The sequence below is a fragment of the Bombus impatiens genome, unplaced genomic scaffold (genome assembly GCF_000188095.3).
Source record: "Bombus impatiens unplaced genomic scaffold, BIMP_2.2 scf_0151, whole genome shotgun sequence".
Taxonomy (NCBI): Eukaryota; Metazoa; Arthropoda; class Insecta; order Hymenoptera; family Apidae; genus Bombus; species Bombus impatiens.
In genome coordinates, this window is record NT_176570.1 from 1,739,143 (window position 1) to 1,759,871 (window position 20,729).

The 20,729-nt window shown below is 36.8% G+C and overlaps 1 long non-coding RNA gene across 4 annotated transcripts in view; it reads right to left on the bottom strand.

Annotated features, from left to right (window-relative positions):
• The window catches only part of LOC112212345, a 133,334-nt gene extending 112,613 nt beyond the window's left edge, over window positions 1–20,721 (bottom strand). For all 4 annotated transcript variants that reach the window (XR_002946162.2, XR_004461162.1, XR_002946161.2 and 1 more), the window contains exons 1-3: window positions 20,625–20,721; window positions 19,845–20,357; window positions 19,552–19,623 (exon numbers count right to left, since the gene is read on the bottom strand). This is a non-coding gene — a long non-coding RNA (uncharacterized LOC112212345). The remainder of the gene's footprint in view (window positions 1–19,551; window positions 19,624–19,844; window positions 20,358–20,624) is intronic.
• Between the last annotated feature and the right edge of the window lie 8 nt (window positions 20,722–20,729).

The following is a 20,729-nucleotide window of genomic DNA, read 5'->3' on the forward strand; positions in this document are numbered from 1 at the left end:
CCTCGCGTGGGTAGGCGAACGCGAATGCGAGGAACGTTAAGGCAGGCATAATAACCACGCCGGGAGAGACCACGACTAAATTCTTCCGGCGTGATACCGACCCCCCTCGATACGACATACACAAGGCCTTTTTTCCAACTTCTTTTAACCTCCTTTCGTGCTGCTCGATCGTGTACCTGTAACTTCTCGTCTCGATACTCATTCGTCGATCATTCTTCCATCCGTCGAACAAGCATCGAGGACGCTGACGTATCTTGTTGGACTTCGGATGTTGGTATTGCTTGATACGTTGAGTGTCAGGCGAAATTTTTGAGTTTCTTTTTTTCTTTTTTTTTTTTTTGTACCGTGTTGGCGATTATTTTAGCTGGGTACATTGTAACGAGCATATGCGTTACTTTAATTTTTGTTATTTTGTCGAGTGATGTTTGATGGTACATTAAATGGAACGTTAAATCGAATTAAGGAATCGTACACGTTAGGAATTATTTCTTCGTATTTAGGGAAACTCGAAGAAATATTTTTCAACGTTTGAAAAATATAATTTTGTTGCAAATTCATGTTAATAATTTTACAAAATAATAATAATATTAATTTTACCAATTCGTGAAATTCCTATATAATTTAGCGTCCAGATACTGGTATACAAAATACATACATTGATACAGAAAAAGAACAATATCTACGAAGCCTCGGATGACTCATAACGCTATTATTATCTTGCCAAAAATGTTCTCAAGATCATTAACGATGTCGTGCCGACAAACAAAGTGTTGTATCCAACTCTTCCCAACCAATTTCTCGCACCATTTACCATCTACTCCAACTTAAAATACATAATTCTACTCTAATTCATCTCCGTTCCAAATATATACTCAAAACATTATTTCAACTTTCCATACAAAAAATAAAACTAAACCTATCCTTTTTCTACGTCGTACGAATATTTTCTACAAAGACAGATATCCTATCACTCCACCTTAAAATACAATTTTTCTCTAATTTTCCTTCATTCCAAATATACCTATACTCAGAATATTATTTCAAGAAAGAAAAACAAGCAAGCCAATTTTTTTCTACGTCGTACGAATATTCTTACAAAAGGATAGGATATCCAGCTCTTACCAAAGCAGACTCGCTTTCGCCTAACACCAAGGACTATTTAACAGCTGGAAGACAAAAGCAACCGGTTTCGTTTTCAACGAGCGCAGAGGAGTAACAAGGAAGACTTGCGTGGATGAGTCAAGGATCGTCGTATATGGTAGCATCCGGAAATAGGTCATCCTTTCCATTGATCGTCAGTGTCGGTGATCTGTGCAGCCGCTATTGAGCCACGTCCAGATCCCATTTTCACGTGTTTCTTCCTCATCGACCAACGGTTCTCTTCTTTATACAGAAATTGGTCAGCCAATCGACACAGTGGCGATTATCTAAACGGCCTCATCAATCTTTGGCTTGCTCGGTTCTTTCGATGCCTTTAGTTTACTCTGGGTGGGCGCGATGTTTGCATCCTTAATAGTGACACATCGAAATCCACGTTTCGTTACGTGATACGTTTTCTTTTGTAGCAACAAAAGCCGACCAGATGGATCGTTAATCACTGTTTCGTTTATCGAACGTCTAAGTGCTGCTGCGTTCGAGAGATCGGTATGGTACGAATACGCCGGCATTTGTGCGATTCTATGGTGGTTTGAGTCGGTGTGAATCGATTCGAGGCAGAGCTGTAGGTTAATGTGTTATTCGAAACAGAATTCAGAAAACTTTTAACGTGAGAAGATGGGAAGTTGAGAGAAGTGGAAGACTGATGCGTTGTAGGTTGGATAAAAAGAAAGTGGGAGATCTCTAGATGAATGGAAAAGACATTCGTTGCGGCTATATGTAAATTATATGATTATGTATCTTCTTGTTACTCCGAATTCAGTTCAGTGCAGTTCGGTACACTCAAATTCAGTTGGTTAATTGCGTTTGATGTACAATGCGACGAGCGTAAATTTTATTCATCCATGGTTCGTGTTTTATTAAACCTAAGCTAAAAATTTGCAGGATTTTAAGCGAATAATGCGATGTTCTTTTCATAACGCTTCGCATAATCTAAATTGTGATTCTCGATCATAAGTAGTAAATGTACTAAAGTAAAGTAAAAGTACTAGTAAATGTAGTTGAGAGAACGATCAAAAATCTCACGACCACCTGAAAGTTAAAAAGGATACTTAGGACTGTCACTGACGATCAAGCTCAATCTCAAGTCAAACAAAGTCATCGACATCGTGTCATTGGTATTCTGGACCAGTTAAAAGTCGAGAGGGGTTATCGAGATCGTGTCATTCACGGTCAAGGTTATTTGAAGACTATACTATCAGATTTCAAGGTCGTTTGCATCCTCCTTACGGAATCATTCGAAAAGATATCTTTCTACGAATCATGGGTAAGAAACAATTTTTCTGATAGATTAAAAGAACATTCGATCCTGGAAAGCTTAATCGTACTCATAAAGGCCTGAATTTGCATAAACATCTACAATCTAACCATAATTTACACCCGGCAGACGTAAAACAAGCATCCTTATCGCTTTAACACAAATCAGAGTATCTTAGGAGTTGAACAAATAAAAATCTTCAACGAAGAATCGAAAGAAGCGTTCAGTCTTATTCCCTAAAATTCGATTTATGTCTCGACAAGGGTAACGCCGTTGAACCACCGATAACGATACTGTTAAAAGCGATGGCTATCCTCGAAATACCTCGCATCGTTCGTGTTTTTTGGCAACTAAAGCGAAAACAGCCCTCTACTCCTACGGATTTCTGATTTCGCGATAAAATTTCCCGTCTTGCACGAACATAAGATCGCCATTTTCTCTTGGGAACAATAATTCCAAACGTCTCTTAGATGGAACAATCTTTCGACATATGCGATGTGCGCCTGTCCCTCTGCGCGAATGACCTGTCCATCGAGCGTAAAAATTTGCATGTGTAAGTATCCCAAATTCCAGTCAAATTGCTACACGGTACACGATGAAGCTTGCACTAAAAATCTGCATCCGGCTCGCACAAGAGATTTCGAACTCGTGAATATGTATTTCGTTGACATACGTATTCATCAAGGATGTTCTATGTTTCTGAATAACACGACGCGTATTTTGGTTTTGGAAATACCGCTTTGCGCTATTTCTCGACTCTTTAAGAGTTTGATTATTGCAGTGCAAATAGTCGCTTCAATCCAAAAATACATTCTAATTACGATGGATTTTTTATTTTAGTCTATTAAAATTCATGATTACTTGAATCTAAAAATTCAATGTTCATTCGCGAAAGCCTTCATCCGCGCGAACAAGGAACCACGAACATTTCAAATTAATAAAGATACTGCAATTCTGCACAATCATGTTCGTCTTCTTCCGAATTTATAAAAATCTCGAGCCAAAGAACAAAGCCACGAACGTAAAGTTTCAACGTTCTTCATCCATCAAACGCCATCGGACGAAATAAAAAATTTCGCAATTCGATGAGTCCAATTCTACACCATCTCAAATTTATAATTCTCGTTCCGAAATTTATAAAAATGTCTACCCGAAGAAAAGACCACGAACATCGAGATTTCACCACTTTTCGCGTATCAAGCGCCATCGAACGAAACAGAAGACACGTGCGATAGAAAGATTTCCAACTCGATGGATCCGATTCTACATGGACCCTTTCTCCTCGCTTCCGAAAAGTTGAAACCAACTACAACCAACAACAAGGAAGCAGCTTCACAAAGAGAAAAGGGACACAATAGCGAGACACGATTTCTAACTTTTACGATCGCCGATACAACGGACGAATAGCGCCTTTCTCCCGTTTCGTAAAGAAATGTCGCAACAGCTGGGCGTCGAGCGGAACGATTTTTCTTAATTTCAGGCCAATGCGGCCGGGAGAAAATTAACGTGGGCAGCGGAAGGTGAAATCAATATAAAAGAACTCGGTGTAACGGGTGAACGCGCGGGATGAGCCACGGGACGGGTATACGAGGGCAACTCGGCAATGAGTAATGACCTGGACGATGGGGACGTCGGACACGGGACCGAGTAACGAATTTGCTCGCATCTCTTACAACGCGATCATCACGGTGGGTAGATGTGATCAGGTACGTACGCTAGATACTTGGTGCCACGTGTAGACTGGCCTTTGTCATTCTTACGATGAATTCTGTTCATAGCTACCTTTCGCAATTTATTAGACGCTCGATACTCCTATTGTTGGTATAGGCATAAATGGATACCGTAAATATAGGATGAAATTGATAATTATTATATTAGGTTGTCGCAGAAGTTTCTTTCGTTTTATAAGAAAACAATAGATGACGTTTTGTGTTTTATATTATTTTATCGAATTGTGTATGATCCGTTTTGTTCGAATGGAACAAAAAAATAACATAAAGAAATGTCGTGCATCTATCGTTTCCTTATAAAACGAAAGAAACCTAATACAATCACGAGTATCATATGAAAAATTGAATTGTATCTGGTTTTGAAGATCATGACAAAATTACGATTTTATTAATCCTTTGCCTTCTGAGGCAACGCTCGTATTACGAATCGTAGTTACGGCTGAATAAAGGCACGTTATATTTGTAACAGAGCTTCGTTCCAATCCCTATTTTGCTTTGAATTTTTCAAATCGACCATCTCTGCATATAAATGATACACAGAGTTTCGTTGCTTTACATCGGACACTGAGTTACACTGGAAGTGTCAAGCAAGGTAAAAGTGTAAGAAACGTGCTTCAACTTTTTCGAACTTCACACGGTGGTAGGTTATAAATGGAAGAAGAAAGGCTAATAAAAAGACATCGGGCAGATTCCTGGAATTCCTCTGCATAATTACGACACGAATTTTATATGACCCAACAACGTGAATTGCCTAAAAAGAAGTTACAAATGAAATGTTGCGTTAACGTAATGCTGGCCCTTAATGGCTTAAAAGACCTCCGAAGGTTCCTCGATCACCAGCAGTCCCATTCAGTGGCCAAAAAATATTCTCTCGTTTCTACGAAATTTCCTCTCTTCGTCTTCGACTCTCGCGGTTCGGATCAACGCGTATATTTCGCCTGTACAAGAAGAGCTGTTCGGCTGGCTACATTTTTTCGCTCGTACTCGCTTTGTTGCTGGCTTCTGGCGACGCGCAGCATTGCTGGCTTCGCGATGTGATCTACCGTGTTAATACTCGCCGCGGCGCAGCGTAGCACGACACGCGATAAAAGCGATCGCTTTAAAGTAGCCTCGTAAAGCACGGAATGGGAATGGCACCCTGCGCGGCACCCCCGTACAAAATAACGAGGCGGCCACCGACGATTTATTTTCGGGGTACCAAGATGCAACGCCGTCTGGGAGAAGATACACGGTAGTCGCGTCGGGAGCCTTTGCACGCCAACTTTTTTCCTCCGATTTACACTGATCTCTGAGATATCGTCGATATCGAATCGTGGCACGGAGTCTGCATGTATTTTTCAACGAATGGGAACGTTAAACGTGGACGAGTATCTTGTGTTAGGAGTCATTCGATTATTCATCTGCCTCGTAGCTAAATCATTATGAAATAGAAGAAATGTTTTGGATGATCTTTTCATCGAATGGAAACGTTAAACGTGGACGACTATCTTGTGGTAGGAATCATTCGATTATTCATCTTCCTCGTAGCTAAATATGAAATGAATGAAATAGAAGAAATGTTTTGGATGATCTTTGAGAATATTCAAATCTCATTAGTTCTTGACAAATGGAAATCGGGAAAGGAATGTAAATCGTAAGTTTTCTAATAAACTACCCTCGATAAAATAAATCTAAGCAATTACAAATTGCCTGAGAAAATTCAGCTACTGCTACGATAGTCAACTAAAGCATAAATTACCTAATAAATCATCTACTCGTTACTCCTTCTAAAATAATCTTCCACGCTAATCGATAATACGCAATAATCAATCTTCTATACTATTATAAAAAATTGCCAAAACCGAAATTAAATATCACAGATTTCCTGACAAGTTATTCACCTTGTTCGTAACTGATCCATTTCGAAGTAAACATTAACTTTCCACCAAATCTTCCAACCCTATGAATTTTCACAAAAATATTACACCAAATCTAAATATATGACAGATTCTTTGATAAAATATAAAATTGTCCATAACCAATTCGTTTCGAAGTAAACAAAATTTTCCATCGAATCTTCAAACTCTATGCATTTCCAGGAAAATTCTAAAAAGGATCTAAGCATGACAAAATCTCTATGTAGAAATTATATAGAAAATAAAAGGCATGCAGCCCTTTGATAGGTAACTCGCCGTGAAGGAGGCGAATTTACGAGCGGTCGTTCACCGTGTACACGCGTGCCCGTACGCAGCGAGTAACGCGTGCAGGTAGCGAGGACGCCGATTATTTATAGTCGCTCGCACTTACAAATGCATCGTGCTGGTGCGCATCACGAGGGGGTCCCCACGATAGCATCGGCTTACTTTCCAGGCAAAATACAGACGTGAGCCGAGCTGCGCGACGACATCAGAATCGAGCAAAACGCAGCCTAACGCACCTGTGCCCGTGTCGCGCGTCCACCGTCGCAAAATACGACCAAATTATCCGGGAAATCGATGAAATTATCCAGCTGAACGTTCCGCTCAGAACCTTATGCGCTTCCTAGAAGATTCACGATTGATCGTATAATGATTACACGTTTCTGCGTAACCACCGTGTAACCACGCAACTATATAAATTTCTACAAACCTCTGCAAGAACAGGCAAAATAGTTGCAAAGTACTAGACGCATAAGTTGAGTGGATGAAGAACAGGAAAATAATAAAAAATGAATAAAAAGCGATTATCAAAATTTTCTCCATCTAACTTTCAGATTTGGTTACATGTGTTGAAAAGAGAAAGTTTCAATTTCTTGGAACAAGGAATCGAAAATATTTGCAGTTCTAATATACAATACTAATTAGTGAAAGGTTGCTCGATAAGAAATTTAATTGCTGCCAATCTTGATTGGAAACAATACATAGTATTAAATAGACTCGGAATGGATAAATTCATTAATAATCAATAGTAATCTGTACGTGTCTTTTATACCTTGACATTTAAAATTTTTAAATCTTTGACAATATTAGGTTCTGGGCACTAAATATTCGTGAAGGGTAGGATATAAATAAGAGAAAATTTGTCATCCCTTGTAAACAAGTAGACAACCTTATGTATCGTGATATAAATATCTTCCTCTATTTTTAAATGTATACCTTATTTTTAAGCACTTTAGATTTTTAAGAGCTGCTGTTTTTTCATACAGGGCTTTCTTTTTATGCTCCGATAACTTCGTATTTTTGGACAATATAACACATAAATACAAATTTCGTGGTGTCTTAAATATTGTATTATTTAAATATTTAAATTTAAATATATAGTATTAAATAATGCATTAATTATTATCAGTCCCCTAAAAACTTCATTCTTAGAATTTTCAACGTCGCAACATTTGTCTAACGTAAAAGAGAATTTTTTACGTTGTTTATACGTAGTTTTTACGTTTCCCGGAAAAACACGTCTAACTTACCGCGATTTATCTTTATAGCTTTTTTCATATCGTTTCGACGAGAGTCCAAGGCGTGACGACGAGAAATCGTTCAAAAATACCTAGAAATGCCGAACTACTGACTGTTTGGACCCGTAAATCCTATTAATAGGCCAGTTTGTCTCGCGTTTACTAATTTTTCTCATGTACGATTCGTAAATTCCAATGAAACATTTAGGGAAATTTATAGTGGAAATTAGATTTCGATTCGGAAATATATGACGAGCAAATGAAACGAATAAACTATATGAATAGGAAATTTTATGAAGATTGTTGGAAGTATGTGATGTTATTTACGATGTGCGTGATTTTTATTTCGAAAATCGTAAAATTATGAGATATTATTTTAGAGAGAATATTATGTAAGATTTGTGTGCGAAAAATGTTCAAACATTAGATGTTACATAAAAAATGTTCCAGAGATTTGGATGTTAAAATATTGTGTGAAATTGAGTCTGAAGGTAGATTCAAAATATTCCGCCGCGCAAAACTTCCTGCGAAATATAATCAATTTAACTGTGGTTCCCTTCCTTTACAATGTTATTCTTTATTTTTTCCAACATCAATATTTATATTATCCTACTATATTTAATCAAATTTGCCAATCATTAAAAAATTCTATAAATTACCCAAACATCACTTTAGTTACAAATAAACCTGATCCTCTTCAAGTCCAATACTAATACAATTTTATAATTTTTTATCGACGTCTGGAAATCTTAAACACCCATACAGTACCTCTAAAATATAAACAATTCAATTCTTTCCAAACAGAATGTCAATATAATCCTAGATAAATCTCGATAAAAGATTCAATTCTACCGAAATCCAATATTAACATAATCCTATCATTTGTAATAAAATTTCCGAATAATTTAAAAAACCCATAAATTACCCACAAGACATAAACACCAGCCTTTTCAAGTCCAATGTTATCTAACATAACTTTAGCATTATCGATAAAATTTTTCAGTCGCTTAAAAAGTACATAAAATACCAAAGACATTACTATAAAATATAAATAAATTCGGTTTTCTCTCCCGGTATTCCCATAATCTCGCCACTCCCGATAAAAATTTCCATCACTGGAGGAACAGTTTAAACGCGGCTTCGGCTGTTTAAAAAATCGCGTCCTCGATCAGACAAGTCTCGATCGTAACTCCGAGGCTATCGAAGCTGTGCACCCAGCCAGGAAGAATCCCGCGCGTGGAAAATATACGGACAGGTCGAAGGGACTGCGGTGGTTCGTGACCAATGTTCTCGATTTTTCTTCAGATTCGTCCCACCGCTCGGGACATGAAAAGGAATGTCGCATCTTTTCTCTATCAGAACGTCTAACGGTACAGCAGGCAACCTCGTGCATTTGCGTACGCAAGACCTCCACGAACTAACGGAGTTAATTAAAATCGTTAAGGATGTTTTGCGAGGCCCGTCCCTTCTGCTGTACAAGGATTGCTCGACTCGAGCGAACATATATCGTTGCCTTTGGCAAGGATTTATATTTTTTCAATAGAAATCGTAAAACGTACGTGCATGGTACGTAAATTTGTTTTTTTTTTAAGATATGGTGTTAAAGATTCAGACTTTTGCTCTCAATTTTTCCGTTCTCTCCTTTTTTCTATTTTGCTGTCGACCTCTCTTCAGAATTCAGTTGGATCTAACAATATTTTAGATATTTTATGGATATCTAGAGTGACTGAGACATTTTAATAAAAACGATAGGATTACGTTAATATCGGATTTGGGGAGAAGGAATTGGGTTTTAGGTTTATTGATAATTTACGTGAAACGGTTATGAAATTATGAAAATTTATATCGAGAAATATGACTTTTCTTTTACGATGTATCGTTATATATTTTATACGTGAAAACAAGAAAATTCTTTTCTGGGTGGAATACGAGATTTTGTATTCCATTTAAGATTTCAAATAAATCGAGAACCAAGTAAATAACGATCTGCTGTATTTACATGAAACAACAATAACTTCTTTAGGATAAAAGTGTTCCGCTAATTTTTTATTCCGCGACTCTCGCAAGAAGTTCAATTTAATTTCGCGATAAGGAAGATTCCACTTGTATATCAGAGGAAAGTAATTCCATTTATTCAATGAATAAGGTAATAAGAAAGTAACGAGCGTGTAGAGTAATTAGCCTTCGTGATAATATCTACGAACAAGCAAGCTTTTTTTAATTTACACGAAAGAAACGTGGGTTTCTCCTCTCAATCCATACACTGAGAATCTTCTAACAAAAAGTGGAACACCCATTCACAACAATACCACAACCTACCATACTCCTAATCTTTACTATCTTCTCTATAAACCTAGAAGAACAGACCGTGTCATCAAAACAAGAAACACGCATCTAATTCCTAGATCCGATCATCTTCACGGAAATACTTTTATAAATAGAATGATCAACGTTCTGACGTTTTCTATCACAACCTACCATACTTCCAGCCATCTTTACCAGATAAACAAACACCTCTATAAATCAGAAAAGCACGAACAATCAATTACTAGATTCACTGATTTCTACGAAAATACTGTTTTAAATAGAATAATCAATATTCTGTATTCCTGATATTTTCTACCGGAACCTACCATATTTCTAATCCTCTTTACCAGACAAAATAAACGTCTCTAGAAACCAGAAGAAAAAACAGGGACAATCAACTAACTAATCCCTACATACAGTGATTTTTGCAAAACTACTTTTACAAATAAAATGATCAAGACTCTGACGTTTCCTATCATAACCTGCTATACTTCTAATCCTCTTTGCCAGACTATAAGCCAGGAAAGGCACGAACAATCGACCAACTGATCCTTAGATACTGCGATTTTTGTGAGAATATTGTTTCAAATAGAATGCTCAACGTTCTGTATTCCTTGCGTTTTCTATCAGAACCTATCGTATCCTCGATCTTCTCTATCAGAGAAACATTCCTGAAAATCAAAGAAAAATTCATACGAATATGATGTAAAATCCCTGGATCCAATGATTCGCAAGAAAATACTGTTCTAAATAGAATGACCAACACCCATAAATCCAGTCTAAGCAATTGAATAATATCATTGAAGCAAGCAATGAGTCCAACGAAAATATCGAAATACTTATTATTAACTCGTTCAAAGGCGATCATCGTTTCGATTGCAAGATTGAGCCGTTCGCCAAAGATTCCTCCAGTTCCCATCCTAAGAAATATTAACTTCCATGAAGAAGAAGAAGAAGAAGAAGAAGACGAAGAAGACGAAGAAGAAGAAGAAGAAGAAAATGATGATAAAGAAACGGCATACACAGCGTCGACAGATTTATGCGGCGATAATTATCGCGACCGTTATCTGCTAATCGTCTGAATTCCATATTGCATCCTACTATATTTCATCGCGAGCAACGTTTGATCAAAAGCTCCAAGCAGATTTTCTTCTTCCGCAGCTTCTTCTGCTTCTTCTTCTTCTTTTCCTGTTTCTTCTTCTTCTTCTTCTACTTCTTCTTCTTCTTCTTCTTCTTCTTCTTCTTCTTCTTCTTCTTCTTCTTCTTCTTCCAATCGTTGAAGATTTCACGCTCACGCGTCACGTGAAAACTCGCTATTGACACAGAAAACGATTCGTTCGTTCATACGTTCGTCCAGATCACAAACGTCGAAGCCTGTGCGTGAATCGTGCACGTCGTTAATCCTGTCATTATTATTATTATTATTATTATTATTATTATTATTATTATTATTATTATTGTTATTATTATTATTATTAGTTTAACGTTGACTACAGATTCTGTTTCTATTTTCGGTTGATTGCCACGGCGAAAATAACCGTTCCGCGTATTATCGTAGCCGGATGACGCTCGAAACGGACCAAAAGTCGCCCGATCAAACAAACAGACGGATAAAATTGGCAGCCTGGCAACCATTATAATATCGCGCATGCTATATCCGGGACCATTTTCAAGATCGATCGTCTGGAAATAATTCATCGAGCTGCTGCTTAACTTTTTGCAATTTCTGTTTAACGGAATGCTAGATTCAACGTTTTACTTCTTATGCTACAAATTTTAATTTGCGCGCTTTCTTTAGAAAATTTGATTCCTTAAGGGACCAAGATGAAATAATGGAGCTTTGATCGTTGGAACAAGATTTTTAGTATAATAAAAAGTAGTTGGAAGATAGCGGTCACGAAGCTGAATTTGATTGGAAACTGGCATCGAAAGCTCGACATTTTTGTAAATTCAGAGAAATGCGAAGTAGATGTTAGAGAATCGTTGCGGACGAGTAAATTATCGAAGAATGTAATAGATACATACCTGACGCGAGAGAATTTTTTTATTGCGATTTCCCCTGATTGGAGGACGGTATAGAAATGTAAATTCTAAATTGTTCGTAAATACACCGAATACTTACGAAAAATTGGCAAACTTGTGATCAATTCGCTACAGATTGATTATATAACTAATGACAGGTTATGCTTTACTACTTTATATAAAAGACTCATTCGGTATTAAATCAATCACATTCACTGATATATAATTTGAAGGACATTTTGACACGAGGAAGTCGATAGTTGGAATGTGCAACATCAATCAAACAATCAACAAAGCATTTACCTACTACACAACCACTCCGTTCATCTTCCGCTCAAGAATTCCACTTATTTTCCATTCAACAATAGTAAATCATAGATAAATCAATTAACATTCTAACGAGAAGATGGATGATCGCCGACTCAGCTAAATAAAAATTCTCATTATCTTCTGCTCAAAAATGTTATCCATTTCCTTTCCGATACTGACGAATCTTCTATAATCTAACTAACCTTGGATACGAACAGCTCAACCATTACGAAATTAAAAGCAGAATCGTAGAATTAACAAAGCATTACCTTACAATACAAATATCCCATTCGATTTCTATTCGGGGACTCTACTTACTTGCCATTCAAAAATGATAAATCATACACAGCCATTTTAATGTAGCTAACATTCGCCACAAGAAATTCGACCATTAAAAAAAATTAAACAAAACGTTTCCTCTATGCGCAAGAAGTACATTTATACCGCATTCAGAGATCCTATTTATTTTCCATTCAACATCGATCGTTTTCGTAAATTACTTAATTTTATTAAATTAACGACACACTGGAAAAGACTCCTTTTCCTTTTTCAGTCTTCCATTCACCGTTTTCTCCTACAACTCAAACGATACTTATCAAGAATCGAATCAATCCACGCTTCTTCCTACGACGTATAATACGTTTTCTCTCTATCGTGTAATAAAATCTAGCAGCTCCTACAGATTCCCCTTCGCATGACATTCTCCGACATCGCTACCATTTTCGAAAAACCATCTCCCGTGAATAACCATCGAAAGAGCCACTTATTGTTAAACCGCTTATCATCGTCGTAAGATTTCGAAACGAGTCGAATTAGTAAGATGACTCGAAGGAGTACAGCTTCTTCTAATTTGTCCATCTTCCATCGATTACTCTCTATACGCAAGTTGAAAATTAAATCAATCCACGTTGTCTCTTTCTACGTCTGCTACATATTGCCCCTATCGTGCAGTAAAATCTAGTAACTGCTACAAATTCCTTTTCGAATAACATTCTGCAGCGTCGCTATCAATTTTTACGAAACTGCTACATATCCCAAAATAGCCATCGCATGAGCCACTTATTGTTAGCATACTGGCGCTTATCATCGTCGTATCGGACACTCCTTCGTCCGATTGGAAATCCAGACGATCTCGGAGCGAGACTGCGCGGTACTTAACATCGATAAGTCGCGTGTATATCGACTGCTTGGCGATTATTTCGCGACGAGACGACCAATTAAACGATTCCCATTTCCACCGTGTTGTGTATACGCACACGCCGTGCAACGATTCTAATCGGTTTTGATAAAACGGCCATCGGAATTCGAGTGGCAATTTCACTTAACGACGCTGTTAACATCCGCGCCCGCGTGTTTGCGTTAGCCGCAGTGCAAAAAAAGAAACAGCGGGGATTCACGATCGGTTTTATAGAGAAAGGAATGCGTGCTCGCGTGTACGCTGTTCGTGAACGTGCGCTCACAGACGGTGACTGACCTAGAAACACATTATCGCGATACGCGTTCCTCGCCGACCCACTGACGTGACACGCCCAGCCAATCCGGATCGATGTGCTCGCTTTTATCATCGCTTTCCTCCCGACTAAACGTCCGCCAAATTATCTACCATTCGTTCAGCTCGCGATACAAACGATTGTTAGGTTTTACGAGTCGCGGCACTTTTTCTTTCTAAGCAGCAATACATTTCATCGTCGACTATTATTCGAGCGATACGTTAGATCCATCGATTTTCAAGCGGTGTGTGCCATAGGAATTCTTGAAACATCCAATACTTGACTATATATTTCCTCGATGCTATAAACAGACTGCAGATTTTTATGGAAATTTATTTGTTCGAAAATGTAATTGAAAAAATTAGAGCAATTACAGTTTTGGCTAGAGAATCTCTTTTGCCTAGCAAATATTATAAAAAGCACTATACTTTCTACGTATATCTCTTTATATCATGTGCATCCTGTGCAATTTTGCACTTGCAAGTTTCTTACAAATGCATAAAAATCCTAATTATGTATACATGTATATATATAAAAGTGAAATGTAACTAACCAACAAATGTTTCATCGTACGTTTAAATGTGTAAAATACATAAAATTCATAATTATTAATCGAAATCTATTTCCACTTTCTATGCTTTTGAAATTTCCTCTATAAGCGTAAGAAAATCCAAGATCTAGATGAAGAGCAGAAGATTTAAGGCGGTTTCTTTCCGGTAATCGGTATCCAGGGTCGGTCTCGACCCCGTCCACCGATAAAAGATCGCGTTAATTGCCTTTCCATTAGACCGCGAGGAACAGAGGGCACGTGTAGAGTCGGCGACCAGTCCGTGACCGGTTCGTAACAGTCGTAGGAACGATCTAAGCGAGTTAGATCAGTTCGGGCGTCGGTAACGAGTGCGATCGTCGGTTTCGATCGGTCGAGCGACCAACCAAAAAATTAATTAAACTTCCCCAGGCTGCGTGGCATTGGTGAAAGTAATTAAATCCCTGCTACACTATAGCTACCTGCTTCGCCGCCTCCTATTGTCGCGGCTTGTTAGCAGGAAGTCCTCTAACGCCCATCAGGAAAAAAGTCAGAAACGTTACGACAGTACTTTCCAATGTTATCGATGCTAAGAACAAATATTCAAATGTTTTTTTCAGCGGCTATTGCACGCAAGTGATACGTGTCAAATGATTATACAGTAGAATAGCGAGTAACGAAACAATTGTTTGTTGAAACATTGAAGATGATCAAATATGAAGATGATTGGAAAACAAGAATAGAAATTGTTCGAGTGAGATTGTTACAGTTTTATTCGAATGTTCTTGTTCCTACTGTTGCAAGAATTTTATTAAGATACGAAGTGTAGAGGAAATGTTTGAAGATTTGTAATGATAAATTCATTGGAGAAAATGTGAATCTTTATCGTTTGATAGAGTTTGAAATGTCTAATATTGTTCGTATCGAGAGTTTGAGTCTTTTGACGTTTGCATTTGGTCTATTGATCTAGGAATATAGGTAAAGTTATAAGTATTTGAAAATTCATGATGGTAAGTATATTAAAAAGAATAGTAATCTTTATCTATTGATCAAGTTTGAAATTTCTAGTATTATTCGTATTAGAAGTTGGATCGATCGTCAAAATTGACAAAGGAATAGTAAGATTTTTGTTATACGTGGATGTTGTATATAAAGTACGAAACAATCTTAGAAAAGAAGTGATATTTTTGTATAATTCGATTATTATTAAATATATTAATTACAGGATAATGTGAAATTTCACCTTAACTAACTAACTAATAACAATTTTATAACACTCTGATTAAATGCTTCACAGGTTTATATTTATGAATGATGTAAAACGATGATAATAATATTGAGTGAAATGGTTTGTTTCGCTTGACGGTAAATCTCTGGGGATATAAAAGTCGACTTCCTTTTTCAGTAACGTCAGAGACACACTTGTTTCACTTGAAACACAAGGACGAGGTATGAAATACTCTTTGTTGAAGGAAAGATATGAAAGTTGACTGAATAATCCTATGCAAAAAGCATGATACTGTTAATGAAGAAACTTTTTTTGTTCCATACGATGAATGCGAAAAAAGGGCAAAAGAAAGGCAGACTGATATGACAGAAAAAGTTGCTTTCTTTCTTTTAAATAAATATCTTTTCATATGTGTTGAAATTAAAATATGTGTGAAATTAGAAAATCTAAGATTCGTCACTTTAAGTTACTGTATCAATATCTATCTATAATGAACGTCGATAAACCAAGTACATATGGATATAATTTCGCCCACGTTCATTGATCAATAGACCAAAACCAAATGTCAAAACAGACCACGAAGTCCGAGGGGAAAAGATCCCGCGTCACGATCACGGGAAGCGGAAACGCGGTGTCCACGGGTAAACTCTGTGCACCGTTAAAGGAAATCAAGAAGAGGAGAGTCGAAGGGGGGAAAAAAAAGAGGAGAACGAGGATATTATGCGTTTCCTGGTGCACGAGAGCCAGCAAGTGGACAACCTTCTGGTATATCGACGGTATATATTTATTTAACTAATAATAAATGGCCGGTGTAGCTCGCAGGCGTACAACTTGCAGCGTATATAAGGACAATACATCTCTATTTTATTCGCCGGTATAATGGATAGCGGAGCCTCGTGTGTATGCACACCGCGGCAACAATATAATCGTGATCCCACGAGACCGCTCTTTATAAAGGCGCTTTTGCGAGAATGGCCGCTCACGCGAAACAATATGCAGAAATCGCATTATCCGAAGCCGCGGGGTAGAAACCGCCACCGAGACCGGAACAATAAAATAGACGCTGGCGAAAGGGCGACTTCATACGCTGATGAACTTTCCTTCTTCTTCTTCATCATCATCTTCTTCTTCTCTTCTTAATATCTTTCCTATGTATTTACTTTGTCCTCTTCCAGCATTTGATCTCTTACAGCAGGTTCATCTTGAAGAAAAAATCTATTTTTTGTACATCAAAACTACTAAGAAATTCTAAAATGTCTGTGGTAGTTTTAAATGAATAAAATAAAAAAACAAACTGTTTTTTTTTTAATTTAGGGCTCTAATTTAGTAACGAAATTCTTCTAAAAAATGTATGAACTAAGGGGAAAAAATGCCTGTCTTACAAATCTATTTGAATTATAAAAGAAATATCTAAAGATTCGTTTCTATATAACACCGTGTGGGAATATTTCCTAAAAGTATAATTATATAGTTGCTGTTACGAGATCGCTATCGTAGACGACCTAAGACGTTTGCACAGTACTGTATAATATATATAATAACTAGGTCCGTAAACGACTGGACATTCCAATGGACCCAATAAACCTAAAACTGTTTTCTCTAACGATGACCTCTTGTTCTACGAAAGTCGAACGAAAATCTCGACGGAAATCGGTGATAAAAAGGATTTTTCGCGTTTCACCTAATTATGAGAAATCGGCCAGTTTCCCCGTGGACCGATAAGCTCTCGTCTAATAACAGGGAACGTTGTCGTTCGATGATCGCAGCGGCGAGGAAAACCAGCCCCGAGACGCTTAAGACAATGAGCACGTTGCCGAAGTATAGGTGAAAGCACACCAATCATCCGCAACAAAGAATGTTAACGTACTCCGTCAGCCATGAACAAACAATGCCGTCCAATTACACGAACGATCGTTGCATCTTTCAAATATCTCCTGAGAGACGGCTGATAAACAGAGACTCTTCTTTCCCACCCCTTGCTCTTCTCTTCTTCTTCGTATAGTATTATATCGTCGTCTTTCTGCCATTGAACTCGTTGCAATCCTCCAGTTTATCGAAGTAACATAGTTTGAGACGACGAGGAATACGAGGTAAAGCTTAGGTGAAAGCATCGGAACAGGTGCGATAAATCTGTCCACGCTAACTCCATTGATATCGTTGAAACGAGAATACGCATTTTTAGCAATAGTCCATAGCACTATAAAATGGGAAGTTTTTAGAATTTTTGCATATATTACATTGATTCTATATTATATTCTACGAAGTTCTTTAAATCGTTGAGCATACTAGAGAATGTGTAGAAGTGGTTCTACGCTATATTCTGTATGGTAGAGAAATTTTTGAAGTTGTCGAATACATTGAAAAATGTCTGCAATAGGTTTTGTATTACATTCTATGTTAATTTATGTGGTCGGAAAGTTTTTTAATTTATTAAGTATATTGAAGAATATATGGAATTAGTTCTATATTATACTCTACATTTTACTCTACATACAAGAAATTTTTGGAATGTTTGAGTATATTAAAAAATGTCTGAAATTGATTCTATAGTATATTATATTCTGCATGATTGGAAAGTATTTGCAATTCTTGAATATATTCAAAAATGATATTTATAGTGGAAAGTTATAGTACCTATAATTTTTTATCATGGAGTTTTTATGAATCTTTGTTTCACATCATATGGATATCACATAGTTATTGCAAACGTGTGAAATATATTAAAAATTGATTCAAGAGGGCAATACCAAACCCGGAAGACTAAATACTAAAGGCTAAGAAATTTTTGTGACTGAATTCCTAGAAGTTCGCATAAATGTTCCGCATGATATTTATCCTTTAAAGGATAAACAATGCTAGCCAATTACCGGGTGCAATATGACGATGCATAGTGTGGAATACTACGCGATTTTCCTCTTACATACGCGTGAAACGCATTACACGCTCGATTGTTACATACATGGAGTATATATACGAGTTAAGAAGTGCCTCTGAGAATGTACGAAAGTTACACGGAAGATGTCCTTATAAAAAATATTGAAATATTAACGCACATAAACGCTATAGTATTCTGAGAGAGACGCCAAATTGTTTCGCAAGTTAACGCAACTTTGTACGCCAATATGATAAGGAAGAATGTGTTAGTTCTACTCTCTGGAATACAGTGAAGTGTTGATGATACTTTATACATCACTATATGTAAGAAAATTTCGAAAATATTTCACAAATAAAAATACAGAAATTACGAATTACAATATGAAATGTAATTAAAGAATATTTAATACTATAATTATATGTCGGAGATGGAAAGACAGCGGGATTTCCCGTCCGGAATGTTGGAAAAACCCCCAATACACTAGTCTACACTTTTACTATAGCCGCCCTTAAGTAATAAAAATAAGAAATAGTCTTAATGTTCCAATTGGACTTTATAACGATGGGTTTGGGCTCGAAGTGACATGGCGGGTCACTGGACGTAGCCACGGTCACGGGAGGGACACGTACCTGACAGAGGTACGAAATGATTCTATGGCTCTCCTTAAAAACAAAAATTGACCCGAGAAGTGGGCACAGAAGTATATAAGGGCAGCTTCTTTTGGATTAGGGGAGTCAGTTTGTTAGTTAGTCGTTGGACGAGTTACCGAGAAATTACTCGAATCGGGTAGTACGTTGATACTTGTCCTCCCGTGGACCGTGGATTCGTTATCGAACCTGAATTCGTTGTCACCATCATCTTGACCATCCTATTGCCATTACTCATAGCCTCTTGTAGTGTCCACATTCGTACTGATAAATATTAGCTGAATTCGCGACGGTAAAGTAAGTAAAGGTTCATCGAACGCCCCAAAATGCCAATCTGACTCCGACATATATATAATAATAAACCTGTAGAATTATAGGTATACGTAAAGATTGAGATATGAGATATTTTATAGATAAAATTAATTAACCACTAATTTAATACTTAATCAATAGGTATATGTATATTCATATTTCATAGAATAAGCGTTTGTTATAATGGAGTTTCTATCAATAATTTTCTTACATCCTGTATATGTGTAATACAGAAAGAACATAATATACATATTAACACATAAAATTCGTGACTCACCGATCGTTGAATATCCGGAATTTCCTGGTATCACTTCCGGTTCTACATTTGTTGTATCATACCCAAAGATGCCTGAAAGTGAAAGGAATCAATAATTGTATAAGTCTTATAGCGAAAATTATTAGTAATAGCTTATATAAAAAATATATGAAATCTCAAATAATACTTGGCAATATTGCTCTTAAAAAGTCACTTGGAATGTTTGAATCGGAATATTACTACAGTAAATCGATTTCATTTATATGATTACATAGCATGTAATTACAATTAATAAAGCATGATGATATACATACATTTTTATTGTCGTCCAAATCGTCGAGAATATTCTTGGTCGTGGTAATTTTCACTCACTCGAATAGCAACACAGACACCATAAGACGAAAAAAAGCTAACGCGACCGAGATATCGTGTTCAAAATACAGTCACTTTCAATTAGAAACAGAAATGCAAACAAAAACGGCCTTGTATCGGGAAACTGGAACTGCGTAATATCTTTGACTTTATGTTTTTGTATACTCTAAGCAAATTTTATATTCTAACACGCACTGACTCTATAATCACGTTATACGCGAATAAAACACAATTCAATAAAGGACTATAATTATAAAAAATTCTAATTTTCCTATAACCACATTGTTCTCGCGCTGCCACGCCCGCATATTTTAAAAAACTAACGTTTACTGTTCCAAACGAGTATACCCGGTATCACTCTCGCAAAAAAATCGATACTATCTAAACGATTTCGATAATCGAAAGCAATGGCGTCCTTTTACGCGGTAAAACGTTCTACCACTACACTTTCATACCTGGAATGAATAAATAAAGCTTTTAAGAGAAAGAATTTATTCCAATAAAACATAATGATTTTTTTTTAGTAAGATATATGTATATGATAAACGTGTACATCGAATATTAGCGAGGTATGCATAAAACACGAGTATACGAAGTATATTCTTTTATAGTATTCAATACATTAAAAGTGAGATATGCAATGATAGAAGCAGATGAATTAAAAGATATCGAATAAAAGACGACAATACGTAGCATGTAAGAATAAAGTAACAAATTTGTACCTCATTTACAGCGACAATCCGTCGATCCGCCATATCGCGAGGACGATCCCATGTATACTGACGTCTATCGTAAATAATTGTGAAGGATTCGATGGGAAGGGGGGG